General features: G+C 41.9%; 1 protein-coding gene across 2 annotated transcripts in view; it reads right to left on the reverse strand.

Moving 5' to 3' along the window:
* Positions 1–21,467, reverse strand: part of AGPAT3 (1-acylglycerol-3-phosphate O-acyltransferase 3) — a 96,732-nt gene that overhangs the window by 47,045 nt on the left and 28,220 nt on the right. Inside the window, exon 2 of one of the 2 annotated variants that reach the window (XM_059493288.1) lies at positions 10,294–10,414. The exons of the other annotated variant lie outside the window; for it this stretch is intronic. The gene's annotated coding sequence lies outside the window, so the exon portion shown is untranslated. The remainder of the gene's footprint in view (positions 1–10,293; positions 10,415–21,467) is intronic. 2 annotated transcript variants of the gene reach the window in all.

A 21,467-nucleotide genomic window follows, 5' to 3' on the forward strand; every position in this document is an offset into this window, starting at 1 on the left:
CAATAAAGTTGAAAGAGGGAGCAGAAAATCACTTAAGATGAAACAAAAAAGAACATTTTTACATTCAAAGAACAGACGATGCTTGGAATTATTTGGCCAAAAAAGGAAAAAAAAGAAAGGAGGCTGTGAATGTTAAAGTTACAGACAAATAGGAACTTTTAGCTGATTTAGCAGAGCTGAGTAGAATAAGAACATAAAAGCTGCCTCTGAGTTTAAAGCACACACCAATTAAATACAACATTCTTCAGAAAGTGTGGTGAGTAAGGATCCAGTGGAAAACCAGGATAGAAGCACCACAGCATTCATAAAATAAGGGAAAATTTCAGGTGCTATCCATGCACCAAGTCAATAGGTCCTCCTGTCCACTTACATCCTGCACAAAATCCAGATCTGGACTTTTGCAACCTCACTTACAGCTCAACCCCATTTCTCAAGCAACTCCAAGGTAAAAGTCTTACTACCATCTACATCTTTGTCAATGAAGGAAATAGCTTGCAACTAAATTCCATGCTTAGGAATAACCAGTTTCTGTGGGCTCCAAAGGAATTTTTACTGATTGTGTCCCCCAATCCCATTTTGAGATTGGTCACACTGCTTCTGCTCTCAATTGCAGAAATCAGGTAATATCAAAAAACATCAAAATAAACCCCAAAGCCCAATAGACAAACACACACACAGTTCAAAGATGACAGGAGGGTTTCAGACATGCAGAGTCACCAAACTGGCACTTGCAATGTTTTCATAGGTGAAATTCAATCACCAGTCTCCAGGACTGCTGAGCAATACTTTTCCAATGCACAACATTCATTAGAGAAAATGCACAAAATGGATTATGACTGGGCACAGGACAGCATCGTGATTTTATAATGAAAACAGAACCCAAAGTAGCAATTAACAAGAGGCCTCATTTGGAAAAAAAAATAATTACGATATTGGAATAATTGCCTATATTTGGAACAAGGCTTACTTGGTATTTCTATGATAAAAGCTATTCTAAAATTATAGTGCTGGTATTCAAACAGCAATTCTATAATACCAGCCCTTACATAACAAACAGAAAAGGAGTTATCTAACAGAAGCCCTATTAGTACAAAATTATTTGAGTAATAGGCCTCTTGCAATGTATAAAATAGATCAATGTTATGTAATTACAAAATGCTGCCAATCTTAGTCTCTGATTATTAAGAAAAAACCTCAGTAATGTCTACTCATCTCTAAGACTACATAAAATGCTCCTCTTCACTCCAAGTGGTTGAATTTTCAAGACAATTGGGAATTCATCCTTTGTATTCGGATAAAAATAAACTACAAAAGAAACTTCAGGAGTGTTAAATGCATTTACACACCAAGCTGTGAAGCCTAGGGAGCCACCTGCTAGACAGATTGGGTGAATCTGGAAAATGCTCTGTAGCAGGGACCCATCACTTGTTAAAACAGGGATGCAAAATAACGGATAAACAAAAGAGTCTCACCTGTGAGATGTCACAGGGAAAATGAAATACTTCGCTTTCTGGATGAAAAGCTATGCAGGGAAAAAAAAAAAAAATAAGCCTCAAACACATGACAGAGAGAGAGCCAGCCAGGAGACATCTGTCTGCATGCAAATGTGCTGTGGCTGAGCAAGGAGAAGCCTCAGACTGCTGCTACACAGAAAATCAGCAAGCACAATATTCATGCCTGCAAGCCCCTGCCCAGATTCAAAGCTCCCCTTTGAAGTGCTGAGCACTAATTGGGAAGAAATGGAAACTCTGTCTTCCAAGAAGTGCTGAGCTGCCTCAAATTTCAGGTATTAAACACTGCCTGATGCAGAAGAGGAGCAGTGTGATTTGCTCTCTGATCCACAGTAATGCAGGATCCCTGATGAAAGTGAACAGGCTGGGGCAGGAAAGCTCCTGGGGCTGTCTGGTGGCAAAGCCTGAAACAGTGAGTCCAGGGGAAAAGCCACCACCTCCTGACCCAGTGTGCTCAAAAGCAAAGCTACCACTTCCTGAATCCATGTGTCCAGAGACAAAGCCACCACCTCCTGAATCCATGTGTCCAGAGAAAAAGCCACCACCTCCTTAACCAGTGTGCTCAAAAGCAAAGCCACCATGTCCTGGCAGAGGCAAAGCCACAATCTCCTGTATCAGTGAGTCCAGAGGAAAAGCCACCACCTCCTGAATCCATGTGTCCAGAGACAAAGCCACCACCTCCTGAACAACTGTTCCCACAGGCAAAGCCACCACCTCCTGAGCCAGTGTGCTCAAAAGCAAAGCCACCATGTCCTGAATCCACATGCCCAGAGGCAAATCCACCACCTCTTGAACCAGTGAATCCAGAGGCAAAGCCACCACCTCCTGAACCAGGATGTCCAGAGAAAAAGCCACCACCTCCTGAATCCATGTGCCCAAAGACAAAGCCACCACCTCTTGAATGCCCAGAGGTAAAGCCACCACCTTCTGAATCTGTGTATTCAGAAGAAAAGCCACCACCTCCTGAAGCAGTGTGCCCAGAGACAAAGCCACCACCTCCTGAATCCATGTGTCCTGAGGAAAAGCCACCACCTCCTGACCCAGTGTGCTCAAAAGCAAAGCCACCACCTCTTGAATCCATGTGCCCAAACAAAAAGCCACCACGTCCTGAATCCATGTGTCCAGAGACAAAGCCACCACCTCCTGAGCCAGTGTGCCCACAGGCAAAGCCATCACCTCCTGAGCCAGTGTGCTCAAAAGCAAAGCCACCATGTCCTGAACCAGTGAGTCCAGAGGAAAAGCCACCACCTCCTGAACCAGTGAGTCCACAGGAAAAGCCACCACCTCCTGAATCCATGTCTCCAGAGGCAAAGCTACCACCTCCTGAGCCACTGTGCCCAGACAAAAAGCCACCACCTCCTGACCCAGTGTGCTCAAAAGCAAAGCCACCATCTCCTGAACCAGTGAATCCAGAGGAAAAGCCACACATCCTGAGAGCCAGCTTGGAGACAGAGCAAGGCTCAGCACATCCCCTTTGTTCATTTATGTCTCTGCTCCAGAGTTTGCTACCATGAACTGTACTGCCAGGATGGAAAAGATTAAATAGGATTATTTATTATTTTTATGATTAATAAATAAGTTAGAGGGACAGGGCAAAGCAAAGGCCTCAGGTGACACCTGAGCTATCCACATGCTGTGGGAATCACAGCTGCAAGACCAAAGAGAGACAGAAGGAAAGTTTTCCCCTGCCAGTGCCCTGCTACACCAAATCTAAAAAATCCCCAGGAAAGCATTTGCATGATCTCACCTACAAATGCACCTCCAAACCAGGAACTGCTCACAGTTTACCAGCAATGAAGAAAGGCAGCTCTAGAACTGAGAAACAGATATATGCCATGCAATTTTGACTTTACAGTGCCCAATCTTCCTGACAGATCTGAGACAAGTGATAAAGACCAACCAGCCTCCTGTCACCAGGCTGATGTTTGTCACATGGACAAAGACACCTTGTCTATACATTTTTATATACATAAAATGTCTGTACTTTTTCTTTTTTTCTTAAACCATGAAATTTTCCATGGTTTAAGCCTGGAAGGAGACAGAGGCCATGTGAAGAGTGAGGAAGACAAAAGTCATCATTCTTCCAAATCCAGATGTTTCAGATCTTCATCACAGGGGAGACAAAGAAGCAAAAAACCAACACCAAAGTAGGGTTCTGCTGAGTGACTGTCACCAAGGCAACTTCAGATAAAACCCACTGTTCTGCAGTCAAGAACAAATAATAGGTGAAAAATATGACCTGAAAATGCAGCAGGTACACAGCAAACAGCTTCTCAGAAAGTTCAGTGAGCTGAAGTGGCAGCCTGAATCACAGAGGATGGGGAGCTGGATCCTGCTCAGTGCATTCACACTGCTCATACAGAGCTGTGCATCTGCTATCACAGCCCAAACGAGGAAAAATCAAGAAATTAAGAGCTGTACAGAGGGCAGGGACCCACATCATCCCCTTCCTCCTATGGGATCCAACTTCTCTCTTGGGTGTCACCTGACTGCCAACAGCAGTGTGCTCATTCCTGAATAAGACATCTGTTCTTCTTTTGGATTATTTCACTGACAAATATTGCACAAGGCTGTTATCAGCCTGAATCCATAATTACCCCTGTGGTCAGACCTGTTTTTGCATATACACAAAAGCAGGTATTTTCCTAAAAAGATAGACCAGACTTATCAAGCAGACTGATAGCAAAAACAAATATATGCTGAACAAAGGTTTATTGTTCTGTGTTTTCTGTCAAGATCACACCAGCCTGTCCTGGTCTCTGTACCAATACTGGCAGCAGCCACTCACCACACAACCTTTACACTGACCTCTTCACCCAACAATGAAAAACCCTCAAACCCCCAAACAAGCCACCATAAAAGAAAAAAAAATCTTTCTCCTATGTGAATTTGAAGACCATGTTTTGAATACAAAGCTGAACTGCATGTGCATAAATGTGCATTTTGCTCGTGGTGAAATCTTTATAAATTAAAACCAGAATTCTTTACAAATGCAGGAGCCCACAATTCAAAACAAATAACTTGTAAGTGGGAAGGCTGCACATTGTGTAAATTCAGGCTTTTGCTGGTCATTCAGCTGGGAAACTGAACAGCAGCCACTCTGTAAACATCCCATCTGTCTTTAAAATCCATGTCAGGCAAAAACCTGAAAAGAAACATCTACAGCTCTCACCTTTTCTTATTATCTCCCATCTCCCGGGTGGCTTTGGCATTCTATTGCTAAATAGGCCTCTAGCAGTACATATAGTTAATTTAGGCCATCTGGATTCTGCAGAGCAGGGGACCCTTCTTTGGTAACACACAGAGCGTTTGAAATATGCTGCCAACAAAGATCACAAATCCAGGACTGGTCAGCCCTGTCACGATTCAGTGTCCCTTGTTCAGCTTCTTCTGAACAGTGGCCTTTTAATGCAATGTTTGAGAGAGACATGACCTAAATACCCTTTCACTGAGGGCTGCAGGAATCCCAGGAATGACTGGCCCACTAAAAATCCACACTTGCCTTCCACCAGCAACGCTCAGACAGCAACACAGCCTATAGTGAAACTTTGGGAGTTTCCACAGATGCTCTCTTTATCATGGTCTCATGTTTAACAGACCCAGACAAAAGGACATTCAAATATTCTGCCTCTGTCAGTCCTTTTTCAGTCCTACAGGTGCCCCAAATACTGACACTGATCTGACCACAGGAGATCTCTCAGTGATCACAACCCCAGCAAGGGCGGGCAGCTGCCTGAGTGGAAATTTCTGCATCTCCATACATTGCTCTGTATTCCTTCCACTTCTGTCAGAGACACAAAAAAACACCAAAGCAGAAATTGTTTCCTGCTGGAACAGTTATTAAGTCCTGGAAGAAATGCAGAATGTGAAATTACTGGTATAAAAGTGAGCATCCACTTCTCTTGGAGCTCACAGCATTTCTGAACAGTTTGACTGCCAAGTCAAAAACTGCTCCCCATCACTTGAAAAATTAGAAGCTAATTAGTAAAGAGAGGAGTTCACTGTACCAAAGCTTCATATTCAAAAGACCCTCTGTGCCAAACTGGAATTATGGATGTCACCACTGCTAGCTTGGCACTGCTCTTCAAAAGCTCCTCAGTCAGGCTGAGTAGCAGTTTGAGAAGCAGCATTTATGCTCTTATGATTCATTTTTATCTGCCAGAGTAACCCTCAGCTCATGTGCAATTATATGCCCAAAAAATCAGATATTCAAGGGTATTACAAACTGCCTGCAGTTCAACGCAATGTGTTAACATAGGACACATTTATAGACAATGAGTCTAGCAAACCAGACTAGCTTCATTTAAAATAAACAAACAGGCAGCCTGATCTATTTACCAGAACCAATCTGAAAGAATCAATATTTCCCCAATCAAGACCTAGAACAAAAAACTTCATGCTATTTACTCAGCAATGTATAATTACTTCTTGAATCTGCAGATTTTGTTCACTTTTAAGCCCATTAAACACAAACTACTTTTTATTAGTTCTATTTAAATTCTTTTTACCTTAACTGTAATAAACCAGATTTCTAAATAACTGGAATAATTGAAACGTCACTGCCTTAATCAGAAGTATTTTACTGTCAGTAAGTTCATTACTTCCAGGCAACTGGGAGTTTTTTTCTATGCCTGAGTGCTCATAATTCTCTCCTCCCAGGCACTACTACAGGCTCACTCTAAACTCAAGCTTAAGGTCAGCATGTCCTCAAGGTTTGCTTGTATAACTGCCTCTACAGTTATTACTCATCCCACATCTCTACCAACAAGATATATCTTAAGCTAAGATGTTGGGTTTGAGGGGTTTTTTTAGGTTTGGGTTGTGTTTTGAGGTGTTTTGTATTTTATAAAGCAGATAATTTCAGCAGACATTAGGGAATAGTTAACCCAGGGCACACAGGACAGTAATGAGAGGCATTATTTCATCTTCAGCACAGGAAAAGGAACTGCACAAGGTGATGCTTAGGCATTTTGTTCCCATCTTGCAACATGGATCCAAAGTATCCAGATGACTTTGGAGTGAACAAGTTTGAAGCTCACAAAGCCATGGCAAAGAAGGGACCTGCAAAATGCCCCAGGTCCTGCAGTGCCACAAGGGCCCAGCAGCCCCATCACCAGCTCACACTGCCCTGAGCCTCCTCCCTCTGTCCTTTCCATGCATCCCTCAGGAGAGGCCTTGTTCAGCTTTTGGAGGGTGTCCCTTATCAGCCCTTTGCACTCACAATTTGGTTGTGCAATCTTTAACTCCTCAGTCTCCGGCTGACTGACTCTTGGGCATCACTAATCCCATTAAACTTTGTGGAAGAGGTTTTACAGCTACCTCTGTGAGCCAGAGAGAAGTTTGATAAGAGGATCCAAGTTTACCCCTGAAAGAATTTTCTACCAAGGTCATTGACATAGAAACCAAGAAGGATAAATAAGAGAAACCTGCAACTGCCTATTCCAATGAGCACTTTGTTTGTCTCTCATGACCAAGGAGTAAAGTGTAAACTTATAGTTTTGTAAGAATGTATAAAAAGCATGCATGCCATAATAAAAACTGTTTGAAGCCTTCTGAAAATGGAGTGTGTTGCTTTGTATTGTCTCCATCTCAACTACAACAAAACCTGAACACCACAACCAAGGAGAAAAGGGAGGCTCTTTCCAAAGGGAGACACAGGTGCAGAGATTGGGCAAATGAAGCCTTGAATCAAAAGTGGCCTTGCTGCTGAGGCACAGTAATATTGTCCTGAAGCACATCCTGTGACAGTATTTGTATTTAAATCTGTGCTTTCTGCTGCTTTGGAAAGTACTGCCAAAGGTGCTGAATGTGAGGCCTTCACAACATCCACGTGTGAAAACAACTGCTCCCACAGCAACTTTGACATTTTCAAAACAATTATGAAAGAGTAAATGCCATTATGGCTTCTAAGAAAGCACTTTCAGTTTGGATTACTTTTTTCTTCTCAAAATAAACACCCCCAGGAGATCAAGTTCGGTCCTTGAGCTCCACCAGCAGATACCTCCAGCTGGAATGGATCCTGTGCTGGCCCAGAGCAGTCACCACCCTGGCAGGGCTGAACAGTGCTGGGTTCCAGCCATAAACATATCCAGAATTGTTCAGCAAGGCTGGTTTTCCTTCAAAAAGAGGTTCAAAGCTTAATGTGGTGCAGTTTTTGAAGAGTAAAAGTGAGTGCCACAGAAAAAAAAAAACCACTGTCATGCTCCCTTCCTCCAAATTAAAGGTGCAACAACTCAGTGCCTTTTTATTAGAAACAGATAGGAGAGAACATTATTTCTGCAAGTTGTACAAAACTGACTCTGCCTAAAAACCAGACTAACAGCAGGGATCACACCTCTGGGAGCAGCTTCTCAGAGCATCACTCTGCCAGGGGAGAGGCCTGTCTTACAGGATTGAAACCTCACCACAGCCTCCACACTGGTAAATTAAATATGAAAACAGGAACTGTACCTGGTCTTCCCATATAATTTACATTTCACCTTGCTTGAACTGTAGAAACTCTTGAAACTGTGACTGCCATGACTGCTTTTGTCAGCTGCTCTCAGGTCTAGCCTGATGAATCCAAAGATTACTTTGTTTTCCTCTTTGTGGTCCCAAATAAGTTTTTATGAAAATTGACTTTTCCAGAAATTTCTACAAATTATAAACTTGACAAGTCAGAGAGACAAATCCCCCCCCTTCCCCCGTAAGACACACAGTAAGGACAACAGCAGCAGGTGACAGATCACAGAATCACAGGATGGTTTGGGCTGGATGTGACCTTAAAGATCATCCAGTTCCAACCCCCCTGCCATGGGCAGGGACTCCTGCCTCTATCCCAGCTTGCTGAGAGCCCCATCCAACCTGGCCTTGAACACTTCCAGGCATGGAACATTCACAAATTCTCTGGGCACCCTGTGCCAGGGCCTCACCACCCTCACAGGGAAGAATTTCTTCCCAATATCTGATCTAACCCTACTCCCTCTCAGTTTGAAGCCATTCTCTCTTGTCCTGTCACTCCAGACCCTTGTAAAGAGTCTCTCTCCATCTTTCTTTCTCTTTCCAGCTCTCTTTAGGCACTGGAAAGCCACAATAAAATCACCTTCTCTTTTCCAGATTGAACAACCCCAATTCTCTCAACTTTCCTCACAGTGGAGGTGTTCCAGCCCTCTCATCATCTGGGTGACAATCAGGAAGGTGAAGGCTGAAGGAATTATTCAAGGAATTATTCATTATTATTCAATCCATGCAGTTTCCAGCATGGCCATTCACTTCACTCAGAACATTTAATTTCCAGATTATTCCTCGTTTCAGCTTCTAGTGACCCAAGACAAGACACCCAGGCAGCACCACACAGATAACAGGCCTGGCCTCCTGCAGGCCTGAGTATGAGAAACTCAGATTTTCTCCTCTGAACAGAAGCACAGCTTGAGATTTCTAGAGATGTCACAATCCAAAATATTGTCCCCCCCCAACCCCAGCATGTTTTAGCTTCTCAGTAACTCATCAATGGCCTTTTCAAGCCTTACACACAAAGAAGAAAAGCAAAGATTGCAGCCATGTAAGATGAAAACTATCCTACAAAACAGCAACCAGATAAAAAAGGGCTTTCTTGTGTTTTTGGGGCATTGCCCCTTGTTGACCAGTGTCAACAAGAACAGGCAAAAACATTTTACACAACCAGTTTTGAAAGCAGCTGGTCACCATGATACTGGGACAAGGCTGCTTTAATAAATCAACTCCTGGGTGTCCCTCCACACACCAAAGCTGCAGGCACCCAGCCTGGTTCAGCTGTTATAGCTAATTTTGGGGGTAAAATTTTTGACCCAAGGATATTTTGGGCTTGCAGGAAGTGTCTGTTTGCCCACCTAATGAGCTGGAATCAATGCTTTCACTTCCTCTACAGCAGGAAAATGTACCTCTTAAAGGGATGTAACTTTACACAGCGTCAGAGCATGCCCTGAACACAGATTGTGGCTGTTCCAGAATGTGCAAAACAGCTCTGAGAAATATCTCACAGAAATTACCATTTTTAGGGAGACTACTAAGCCTACAATAGACCTTGAAAGGTGATAAAACACCAAAGCAATAATTTAAGTCTTTGCAAAACCACCAAGATTAAATTATTTGCTTACCAAAAAAATCTACTAATAGCCCCTAAAGGGACAGAGTACCAGAGATCACCATTAAAATGTCAACATCTGACAGTAACCACAGGTTTTAAGATTTTGTCCTGAAAAAAAACTGCTCTGCTGCTGTATCAGCAGGGTCTCAGCAGCTTTCCACTTTCCCTGTCACTGTTTGTAGGACAGACTGCAAAAAAAAGACAAAAAATAGGAAGCTTGCTGAGATACTTAACATTTTCATAGCCAGTTATTGGATAAAATTTCAAGATGTTCAGATTCAAGGCAGCCTAGGATGACCCCAGCCAGCATTGATGAGATTTCTATGAACCCCATCAAGGAGGCCCTTCAAGCACTGTAAGGACATAATTCCCCTTCTACATTTAAGGAAGGAGGAGACAGATAAGTATTTCTATAGTCCCTGGTAGGTTTATTCATGGTTAAATCTCTGTTGCAATAATACAACACACATGAGACAGCAGCAGCAACAATCTCAAGTGCTGATTTCATTCCTAAACTAAAATTCTCCAGAGTGGGAGACATCTGACACCTCTCCCAGCAGTTCATGCAGCTCCATGAAAAGAACAGGATTTGCACACCCAGTTTTTTCCCCCTCCCAAAAGCACATTGCTACAGACAAAGCACAAATACAGAAACGTGGGGGAAGATTTCTTTCTTACCACCGCCACTGGGGCCCACTTCTGGCACCTGGCAACACTCAGAGCAACAGGAGAATTCCCATCTCCTCCCTCCAGGGAAGTACCACTGCTTATGTCTCAAGAGATTTGCTTTCTCATTTGCCTATAAGCAAAAAAGACATTCTCCAGTGAATGAAGGTAAAATGTATTTTGTTTAGAAGCAAAATGCAATGCAAACAAGCAGCTGACAACCCAGGTAATGAATAACCCAAACAGTTCTTAGTAAAATTATGAGTCTTTTTCCTTTCTCTGAAGGAAGAAACCCTACTTGATCTTTCTTCACATATATATTACTACACTCAGCTCCACAGGTACTATTGCTTTCAGAGGGACTAACTGGCACACACCTATGAAATTAAAAGCAAGTGTTCTAAATTTGCCACTAATAGTGAAATTGCAGCTTCTGTTCAGACAGGAGCAAGGGCTTGCATACATAAGAACTAGCCTACTTTTCCTGGCTTTACTAATCAGCATAACAAAAGGTTATTTTATTTCTCTTACCTCCAAACCCTGTCTTGAGAGAAGTTACTGAAAATGAAGCAGAAGCAATTATCTGCTCTGAGAACACACAATTAATCCCTATATTTTATTAAGAGTGTTTTTTATGATCCTCAAGCAATTAAGCTAATCATTATTTAATTTTATGTTACTGAACTGGAGATTTACTTCAGACACAAGCTCACTTTCCACATAATTTAGTCTCAGTAATTAGAGATGTACTTTACCCAGAGGTGGCTTGTTTAAAGCATGTTATCTAATTTCACAAGCCTCACACCATGAAAGTTTCATGCAGAAATCTACAACCCAAACTTCAAAAATGAGAAAAGCCCTGAAGACACTCAGATTTACCAGACTGCAAACCAGTTTTTCCTTTAAAAAAAAAGAAAAAAGGTTCTCTAAACGTGTGCCCAGCAAGTTAATGTATCACAAAAGCCAACACAAAGCATTTCTATAACCCACCACTCCTCTAGCAAGTTGTTGGAACAAAGAGCGCTCCTCTCACATGGATCACTTCATTTATAACTTATTTTAACCAGGATGCAGAGTCTGCAAATATAAACATTTGATTAGGACACCCAGCAGGACCTGCCAGAGGATGTAAGCAGTGATGGAACACTCAGACACTTAAAGAATTCTGTGACAGTGTTAGCAGAGGAACAGCAATAGGGACCAGGCAGGCAGGTTCATGCTGACCCTGGACATGATGCCAGTGGAAAACTGCTCCATTCCATCCTATTTCAGATGAAACTGTGCTCTAGAAATCAAACTGTGCCAGGAAACACCAGCTACCCTGCACACTCCCACCCACCCAGCTCAGCTTTTGTTCTGCACACAGTCAGTGCCATCCACGCAGGCTGGGACATTGTCCAAGGCCAGTTTTATGTCAAAACACATTTTCTGGGTTTTGGAAGGGCATCACCTCCCACCACTGCCACTCAAGAGAAGGAAAACACGACCAGGCAAATATTTGAAAAACACACAGTGCTTTTTGCAACTTTTTGCTTTCTAAATCCTCCAACAAAACCAACACATGCAACTGCTCACTCAAGTCAACTATACTTAAATCTCTAAAAATGCAGAAGATGCAGATTTATTTCAAGATTTTAGTGCCAGTACTTTCACAAACTTGCCACATGTAAGAAAGGCTACAGAACTCATCAACAGCACGCGAGATTTCAGCAAAGACTGACAAAGAAGAACCAGAACATGAAGCTACAAGGAGATCATAAGAAGACAGGTTGGTTATTGGGAATGTGTTTAAAATAAATACAAGTAAGTCTCAGCTATCTGGATATTCAACAAACACACTTTTCCATGTGGTATCACATTAAAAGTGTAAACCTGGAGACAGAGGAATTGTGACAGCAGTAAAGATTCTGCCCAAAAGAGATGTGCCTGACAGCACAGAAAGAAAAATCTTCTATGAAAAGGCTTCTTGAAGTAACTGATGAAAAGACAAACCCTGACAATCAATCTTCTGGTTCATTTTTAACTGATTAATGGCTTGCATAAAAAAAAAAAAAAAAGAGTAATTTTGGCAGCTGGTGACAAAGCTGGGAAGCAATCTGAACATGAAGTGCATTGAGGTGTTAACACCACAGGCACCATGGCCATGAAGAATGGAGCCACAGGATTTGGAATACAATTGCTCCTCATAAGACAGTAAAGACAACCACTAGGAAGGAAAACAAACCACTTCAGGCAAAAAAGGCTGCTGAAACCAGAGCAAACAGCTGGTCAAGTGTAAGTTCAGGCTTGAACCCCTGAGAACAGCAAATCTCTGGGAGAAGTTTTTGGGGACAATAAACCTACATGCTTGAGGAAGCCCTATTATGACAAATTACCAGCTTTCTTTACCTCTGACTGGTTCTGTAGTTGCTCCATCTAAATAATCAAAGGGTCTATGAAAATATCACCAAAATCAGGTGGTTCAGCTGTCAGTGCTGGTGGGGAAGGTGTTACTGTGAATTACAGGGCTGGGGGGAAGTAAAGTATAAAAAATTACCATAACATTTCTGCATACCTATAAAACAAATACTGTTACATTTAAAATAACAACATTAGCCATTTTGTTTTCATTAAAATCCACACATGCAACTATGGCAATAAAAAGTGTTCATTAAAAAAAGCTCAGCAAGTCAGGAGCAGAATCTCATCCTGCCTCCCATTATCCCACAACAAAGGGACCCCTAAAACCAATGCAACACAAGTTGAGCTGCTCCTTGGAACATTCTCTGGTCCTGAAGCAATTCTTGAAAACTTCCTCCATGGGCTATCAAAAGGATCTTTGCCTTTTTCACTGCCTGTGTACAGCAGCTCTCATGCAGACATTTTAGTTAAACTGATAAAACCGAGGTCAAAGTTCCAAGAATTAACGAGTGCAACTGGTAAGAGAATAATTTCTGCTTCAAGACTGAAGCACAGCAGTGTTATGCAAGAGAACAGGATCTGAAAGCAGGCTTTGATCTGGCACTGTTTATTGTACTGCTGCTGGCAAAGAGGTACCTGAGCCCCAAACAATGAGAGAGAAACTCTTCCCACTTGAGATCCTCACCTCTCTCACTTGGAAAAAAAATGTATTGAGATATATATATATAAAAAACATCATGTACTGGACACTACAAGCTGTATCAAATTGCTTTTCTGATGTCTTCTAAAATGGAACAAACAGATTTAGGCAGTACATTGAGGATGAGAGTCACATTCAAGCATACACTCACAAGTGTTTTTCCATTTCAAAAGTCCTGCAATTAAATATAAACGTGCATGCACTTAAACACACAGTTTCTTTCTTGCACAGTATCTTGTACTGAATTCAATATAACCTTCAAACCCATGTTTCCATTAGCTACTTTGTGATACCACAGCTTTGAAAATATTCTCAGTGCTCCAACAACCAAGGCCTACAAGACTCTAAAGTGGCCATTCACAACTCCATCTTCAGCATCATCTCACAAGGAGAACATTTCATTCCCTTTTATTTCCTCCACCCCTTCTTTCCTTATTCTTAAATAATTTATTAAAACTACTGAAACTATTTTCTGGTCAGCTTTCTTCCTCACTATAGTAAGCATTAATATCTTTAAATCCCTGGTTCCACAGCTTGGTTCCCTCTCCAAAGGTCATCTTCTATATAATAACCTGATATTGATGGACTAATGTCAGGGGGAAAAGGGGGAGAAATGATAATGTATTTTTAATCACAAGCTGAATTTCTCCCTAGATAGCAAAGCTGATTTCATGGCATGCCCCTCTTTCAGTGTCTTATGGAATCATCCATCACTGACAGAATGACTTCCAGAAATTCCTTCCTGCTACCATCCTACAACTATGACCATCACCTGTCAGAAAGAGAGCCTCTAAAAACAAACCACTGCCCCAAAGATAACTAGAAATTATTGACTTGAAGGTGCTTTCAGAAAAATAAGTCATCACTCACAGCAGGAAAACCAGAGAGGATGTCAGAAAATTATGATGGGTGTACAACAAACAATCAGAAGTGGTTTCCCCCCTCATAATCCAAAACTGACCTGTGAACCTTCTTGCCACAGCTGTCAGAGGTGGTGTAAATAGAGAGAAAAGAGAACTGGAATCCTGAATGACACAGAAGTGAACGAGGAAATACCAGCCACTGTGTTGACTGCAAATCCTTCAGCAGGGAAATCCATTATAAGCCAGACTACTGACCTGGATGGACCAATGACAGACAAATTCTCTCCTTTCCAAGATGGAAATTAGACTTCTTCAGCAAACAAAGCTATTAATTTTCCATTGCAACTTTCAACAAAACCCTTCAGTTTTGAGCTTCTCCCAAAGACAAGACAAGCAAGAATGAAATGGGTGAATATATCTGTGATCTCATAATTCCACAAAGTTCTGTGTTCACTCATCAGGAGAACCTGAGCTCCTGCAGCCACAGTTCCATCCAACTCTGTCCCTACCCACGTGGAGCCAGGGCTCTGATGGATAAACATCCTGGAGCAGGTTCAGCTGTGGCAGCCTAAAACATTACTGCCCTCTCTTGTCCATCCCAGCCCTCTGCCAGGGATCTCTGCTCCACAGCACCCACCTCAGCTGCTCCAATGCACAGCACAGTGCCACTTTAACCCCCTGATGAAGGAGGGTTCTTACCATCACTCATTTTTTACAGGCAAACTGCTCTGTAATTTTCCAGCTGTGAACTGCAGGGGTGAGACAGCTGCACATGGTCCTCTCTGCAGTGGTTGGCAACACCTGGAGGAGGTGATGCCTGAGGTCACTGCAGCAGGTTTAATGCAATTCTGGTGCACCTTGGAGAGGTTGAATTATTCTTGGTGAAAGAGGCTGTAATTCTCCTATTGCTAGAGCCCAAAATCAGGGCAAATCCTGGGCAGGTTAACTCAGTATAGCACTAGAAAACTTCATCTCCCTCTGAGCTTCAAATGGGACAGAATCTCAAATACAGGACAGGAAACCATGGCCATGTGCAAATGAAGCTGGGAAACACACAGCTGCCCTAAGCAACCAGGGCAGAACATCTTTGAGCCAAGTGAAGTGTGCCCTGTCCTGGGAAATTAATCCCAGTTTCAGCCCAGACAGGTTTAGTTCCAGGAGTAAATTCTTACAGCCTTGCAATTTCTTGCAGCCTGGTCAGCTCTGAGGTTTTTCCCTGATTAAAGGCCTCCATGACAAACAGCATAAGAGAGTAAGTGTAAGAGGGGAATTTGAGCAGGCTTAGCCAAGGTTTCTGCATTTCCTTGTGTTTGGGAATGCTTGGGGGCTTAGATGGGTTTATTAATGCAATTTAAATAGTGAATAAATCTTGAATGTTGATGCAAACTCATCCATAAGTGTTGCCTAAATTGACTTCTGGGAAGAAGCAGGTTCTGAGAAAAGACCTAAATTATTGTTTAAAATGACCACTACCACTAATTGTACACTTTTTTTCCCTTATTGCAATATGTAAGGTAAGTCTATCACTTTCAGAGTAATCCTAAGATTTGTTTTTTTCTTTTAAACACTGGAATACTCTTTTGCCTAGAATAAGCCCATTATAGAAAATGTTTATGGCAATAGCAGAACACAGAGCTATGCAAAGCACAGCCTTCCACAGAAACAAGGAGAGGTGGTGTAATCAGAATTGAAATACTGAGAGAGATCTGAGTGTGGGACACAGACACAGGAGTGATCTGCAGAGTAAGGGACAAGCTTAACTTACTAATTTCTCCTCTTCTTTCACTTTTCCTTAAATAACAAACAAACAAAAAAAATCAGTTGCAAACATCCTTCCTCTCTGGCTTCCATCTTTCCTCATCATTTCCTCTGGCTGAGCAGCACATCCCTTTCACTGCAGTGGTCTCTGCCACCTTCATTTTGTGCCCTGCCTCAAACCCTGGGGCTGAGGGTCCCTGGACTGCCCCAGGTGGTGAATCAGCTTCTCTCCTAATGCTGTGATGTTTTCTTTGGTGTGCAATAGATTTATAGGTCGATTTTAGAGCTGCAGGTCTTTAAGTGGACTTCAGTCAGGGGAAAAAAAATCCTAAATACAATTCTTCATAATTACCCAGTAACAAGAAGCAATTGATCATTAACTTTTATGCTCTGATCTTCCACAAGCCGACTTTGCAGTTACTCCAAATTAATCATTTCCTTAGGAACTCCCAGGCAAAGGTGACAGGAAGGAGCTGCCTCATGGGATTTGAGAACTGCAGGGAATCTTTGGCAGAAATCTCTTTTTCCTTTACCAGCTTTGAATCTGCAAGGTTCCAAAATGAAAACCTGTAGGTAACGTGTCAGTCACCCTGGACATCATCCAGGGGACACTCACTGGGCACAAACCTGTGTGAAGCTCAGGGATCCTTCTCCTCCTCCTCAGGAGTTACTTTACTCCCCTAGTTAGACTGAACTAACTACCAATATTTGTTTATTCACTATTCCTAATTCAAGTTGGAGTGGAATTAAAAGGCTCTAGAATGGCAATCTAGGTAAGAACTTTAATGAAGTGCACTTTAGATATAAAATCTATTATAAAGCACTTAAACTAATGAAGGTTGCTCCCTGTCCTTAGTATTCTGCACTAAGAAGGTAAAAAGGAATTTTAAAGGTTTAAAATTTAAAGAATTTTAAAGAAACCTTTAACATTCTGAACTGCTGCAGGTAAGATCTGAAGAGACAACAGTGAAACAAGCTGCATTTTCTATCATATCTCATTCCAGGACAAAACAAGGAAAACACACTTTAATGCACCTCTATCCTGAGAAAAATAATATTATTCTTTGTTATGAGTGAAGTAATTTCATAGGGAATGAGATGATAATTTTGAATGCATCACCTCTTCAGGCTCTCAGAAAAACTATACATCTGCATACTCATACTGTAGATATTCATACTCATACCAGGGACCAGTGTCTAACAATAAAATAATGATAAAAAATTCAAAATACAATCTTCAGTAGAGCTAACAGTGGAGGTGGAGAAGGCCTAGCTCATCTTGTACATGGAGTTTTGAACCATCTTTATTCCCCTTGTTTACACAAGGAAAGTTTTTTAATACCATCTTAATAGCATTTTTAATTAACCAGAAACACACATAAATAATAGATTTCCAGAAGCCTGATGAGGCTTGCAATCTAAAATAACAAAGTAATTAATTCCTAGGAGGAGGCATTCTCTTTACACTGCCCTTCCTTGGTCAAACACAACGAGAGAGTAAATTTGGTTAAAAGCAGGGAAGGGGGGGGAAGAAACCAAGTCAAACAGAACAGCATAAAGCTGAGGAGACAAAAATATTTGCGATCAAAGGGTGACACAGCATGGGAGGGAGCAGCTCTGCCAAGGGTCTGGCCATGCTGCTCCACCTGTGAGAGGCAGAGAAATCCTCACCAGACCCCTCTGCCTGGCCAGCCAGGGCTGGCACAGGTCCCAGCCCAGCCTGGCTGAAGCAGGTGCTGGCTATTTTTATGTCTAAAGGGCACTTTACGTCTGCCCTGTTCTCAAGTTCAAAGGGAGAAGCAGCCACAGCAACACCCCTGTGCAGGCAGAGGGATGTGGGAGCTGGGACCCCCCAGTTCAGCCATGGAGGAAGGGTTTGGACGAGCAGATTGTGGCCCTGGAATGGGCTGCAGGAATGGGCTGCTACGAGCATCATAAACCGGCATCTGTGTGATGCTGCACAAGCTGTGAGATGCCCAAAAGGCCTGAGCCCTCATCCCCCCTGCAGCACAGCACCCACCCCTGACAGCACCAGGGTGTGGGGGGAGCCTGGGCTGATCTCAGCGTTTGTGGATACTGAAATGTCTGCACAGATTGTAAATAAAGGAGCCTGGCACTGAATTCCTACATTTCAAAGGGCACTGAAGTAATAATCTAATCTTAAACTGATTTACAAGTGTTAACTGATTCACCAGCTCACTCTCACACTACAGATCACAAAGTTCCCTATTTGGAACGGAATCAAGTGGCCAGGTAGGTGCAAGGAATCATGTCCACTGCAGTTCATCTGCAAATTGAGAATGACTTAAAAATCCACTTCAAGTCATCCTCCTACTACGAAAATCTCAGCTTCTAGGATTAGAAACCTTGTGGAAGATTATTCATTCCCTCATCTCACAGTTAAAAGGATGCCAGAATTACTATATCCCAGGCTGTAGCTGAAGCCATTCAGGGAAAGCAGTTTTCCTATCAAGACACCATCTTTCCAGTGAGATCCATTACATATCTCAGGGTTTGACTGGAGTATTTAGTATCCTTTTTTTTCCCCATAAACACAAGCACTGAGCAGTCTTCTAATCTTTGAGATCGTAAATGCCCAGCTCCTACAGCTGCAGTAATTAAACCAACTTCTCATTCCATTACCCACATCAAGTCTCTTCCTCAGCATCTGCTCTATTCCCACACTGCACTCCTCAATCAAACCAAGATAAGCTATTTTCTAAGATCAGCTGACTTGTCTGTCCCTCAAGACATCACCAGAGCCAAAAGGATTCTCAGCAGATATGATGCATCTTGCTAAATATCCAAAAGGTCTCTTGTAAAGGAAAAAAAATTTAAAAAGTAGACGTCAATGCAAGGGGTTATTTTTAGCATCTGAGTTGTTCTATATTTATTCCTTTATGTCTTTCTAAAAGAAGCACAATCTCTGATGAAGCATTACCATAAAATACACCCTCCTGGGAAGTCTGCTTTATTACTCCTGGCTACTGAGCACTGCAACAAGTGCATCACACCACGCATTCAGCCACACAAGATTAAGGGTGCACACAGAACACAGAACAATCCTTCCTCAGTTCCAAAGAAGTGCTTAAAACAACCCAAACCCAAAAACCAAACCAACTCATCCACACAGAAAGCAAACTCCTCAGTATAATCTGTCATTCTGATTAAATGCTCTCTTCAGACTCAAGTTTTAAAACTGCCATTTTAAAGTATTTTTAATTGTCTAACCCCTGAAAAAACCCCTCAAGACACCTTGTGAGTCACCAGTTAGAAACAACACAAACCACAACCCCAAACTCCAGGACACACAAAACTTCAACAAACCCTTAAGTTAGCAGGAACAGCAGCAGCTCAGGCCATACAAATACTCAAACTATAACAGACTACTTAATTTCTTCCTAATCCTCTTCCCTTCTAGCATTTACCTTCTTTCCCTGAAGACTCCTGGCCCTCTACCTCCAACACATTTACCACAATAACCTTGTGCCTCTGATCTTATGCAAATTATCTGAAGATTTATATAAGGACAAGATACAGTTAATCAAAGGTGTGGTGTGGCTTATTTGTGTGGGAAGAGATGTCAAATGATCAGGAAAAGCAGAACTGTGTCAAGGAAGCTTCTGCTAGTTGCAGTAAGAAGAAAATAGTTTAAGACAGGGACTCACATTAGCAAAACTGGGAAGAAAACTTGCATTTTGAAGCTAACAGAATTTAAATTTGCTGCTCTGAAAAGATAGCTATTATCTAGCCACAGCTATTTTAGAATTTTGCATTATGCTAGATCTCTCAACACATCCATTGAAACAGCAGGAGTTGGGATGGGATAAAGACAATACATACCTCTGAGTGTTAACTTGAAACCTTTCTCTCCTCTGACCTTGAAGAAATCTGTTTTCCTTCCAGGTATTCCCTACCTATAAGACAGACATGTCCCATCACTCAGCTGTGCCCTTGAAGTATTTTACCAACTGACATTACCTACACACTGACAGCTCTCTGACCCCAGGGTAACCACAGATGATTGAGGAACTCCAGAATATGAAACCACGCTCAGCACACAAATAAATATCAGACGATATCAGACAAATAGGTTTGGTCAGTGGCAGGTTATTGCTACCTTCATGTAGTACAAATCACCCAAGTCACAGATTTTCCACAAGGTAAAAGTGTGGATCTTCAAAAAATAATCCACATTGGAAGTTAAAAACATACATGCCCTAATTACCTCAATCTCACACTGACCTTTGTATATTTATCTACAAAGACCTTGCACTAAGTAACCGTTGCACTATGGAAGCCAGAATGACTCCAGGTTAATTTAAAAACAAGCTGCTCTGAAACCTTTTAACTGAGCAAACCCACCTAACTCTATCTTGTTGTGAAATATTTTCCCTGCTGATTAAAATGTTTCCTGTGCAGCTGTGATTTCATTTTAGCCTTCTGCAGAAAACTGAAGACAAGAAAATATCTAGTTTGAATTCAAGGATCCTCTTGTCATAGCAACATAAAATTCACCAAAAAAGGCAATTCTCTCACTGGTGCTCCTCCTCTACTAACAAAAAAAGTTTCTTTATCACTATAAAGTACCCCAAAGCAAGAAAGAAGAAGCATGCAAAATCTTTGTGAGAAATCAGATGTTTTTTATCCTCTCTGATTATTAAAAACAAATACTACACTACATACACAACAACTGATTATTAAAAACAAATACTACACAACATACACTAAGCAAAAAGAAGTTAGTTTTGCTTAAAGAAAGTTCATCTGTGGCAGAAGGAGCACATCTGATTTATTCTTAGTTCCTAGATTAAAAGCTATTTAGTTCACATGAAAATTCTGAGGCAGTTTGTCTATCTTTTGTGAATTAAATAATCCCTTTTTCAAAATGGATTAAATTCCAGAATAAGCACGTCAAGAGAAGTTTGTTCAGAAACCTGCACTTGTGAACGAAACGGGGTTTGCCTCTTGGCAATCTTCACTTTTCCTCCATTACTTAATGCCCAAACTTGGCTGTTCTGTGGATTTTTTTAGTATTTGGGTGTCAAACTGACCGCATACAACCTGTGCACTGAAAAGCCAACACACACAGCCAAGTATAATCCATTTGTAATTACAGTTCACACATCCTTCTCAGCTCCCTGATGTGCTCCTCTGAGCAGACACCCTCCCATCTGAGCTGGTTCCTCAACACAGGCCACAAACACAAAGCTCCCAAGGACACAAAAAACTGATGGGGTTACTCCCAGGACCAGCCACGAGCACACAAGGGACAAAAATAACTTCTTTCAGAGGAATTAAGACTGCAACATGACCTCTGGCACCTGCCCCTGCTATGAGAAGGTGGAAAAAGCAACAAGGGAAGTCCAGCAAGAACAAATCCAAATCCCAGACACAGCCAGCATCAAAAGCAGTAGCTAAACAGAGGGCTAAGCAGCTCCCTTTGCACTTTTATATTTGATGCT

This window comes from Ammospiza nelsoni, chromosome 2, assembly GCF_027579445.1.
Source record: "Ammospiza nelsoni isolate bAmmNel1 chromosome 2, bAmmNel1.pri, whole genome shotgun sequence".
Lineage (NCBI taxonomy): Eukaryota > Metazoa > Chordata > Aves > Passeriformes > Passerellidae > Ammospiza > Ammospiza nelsoni.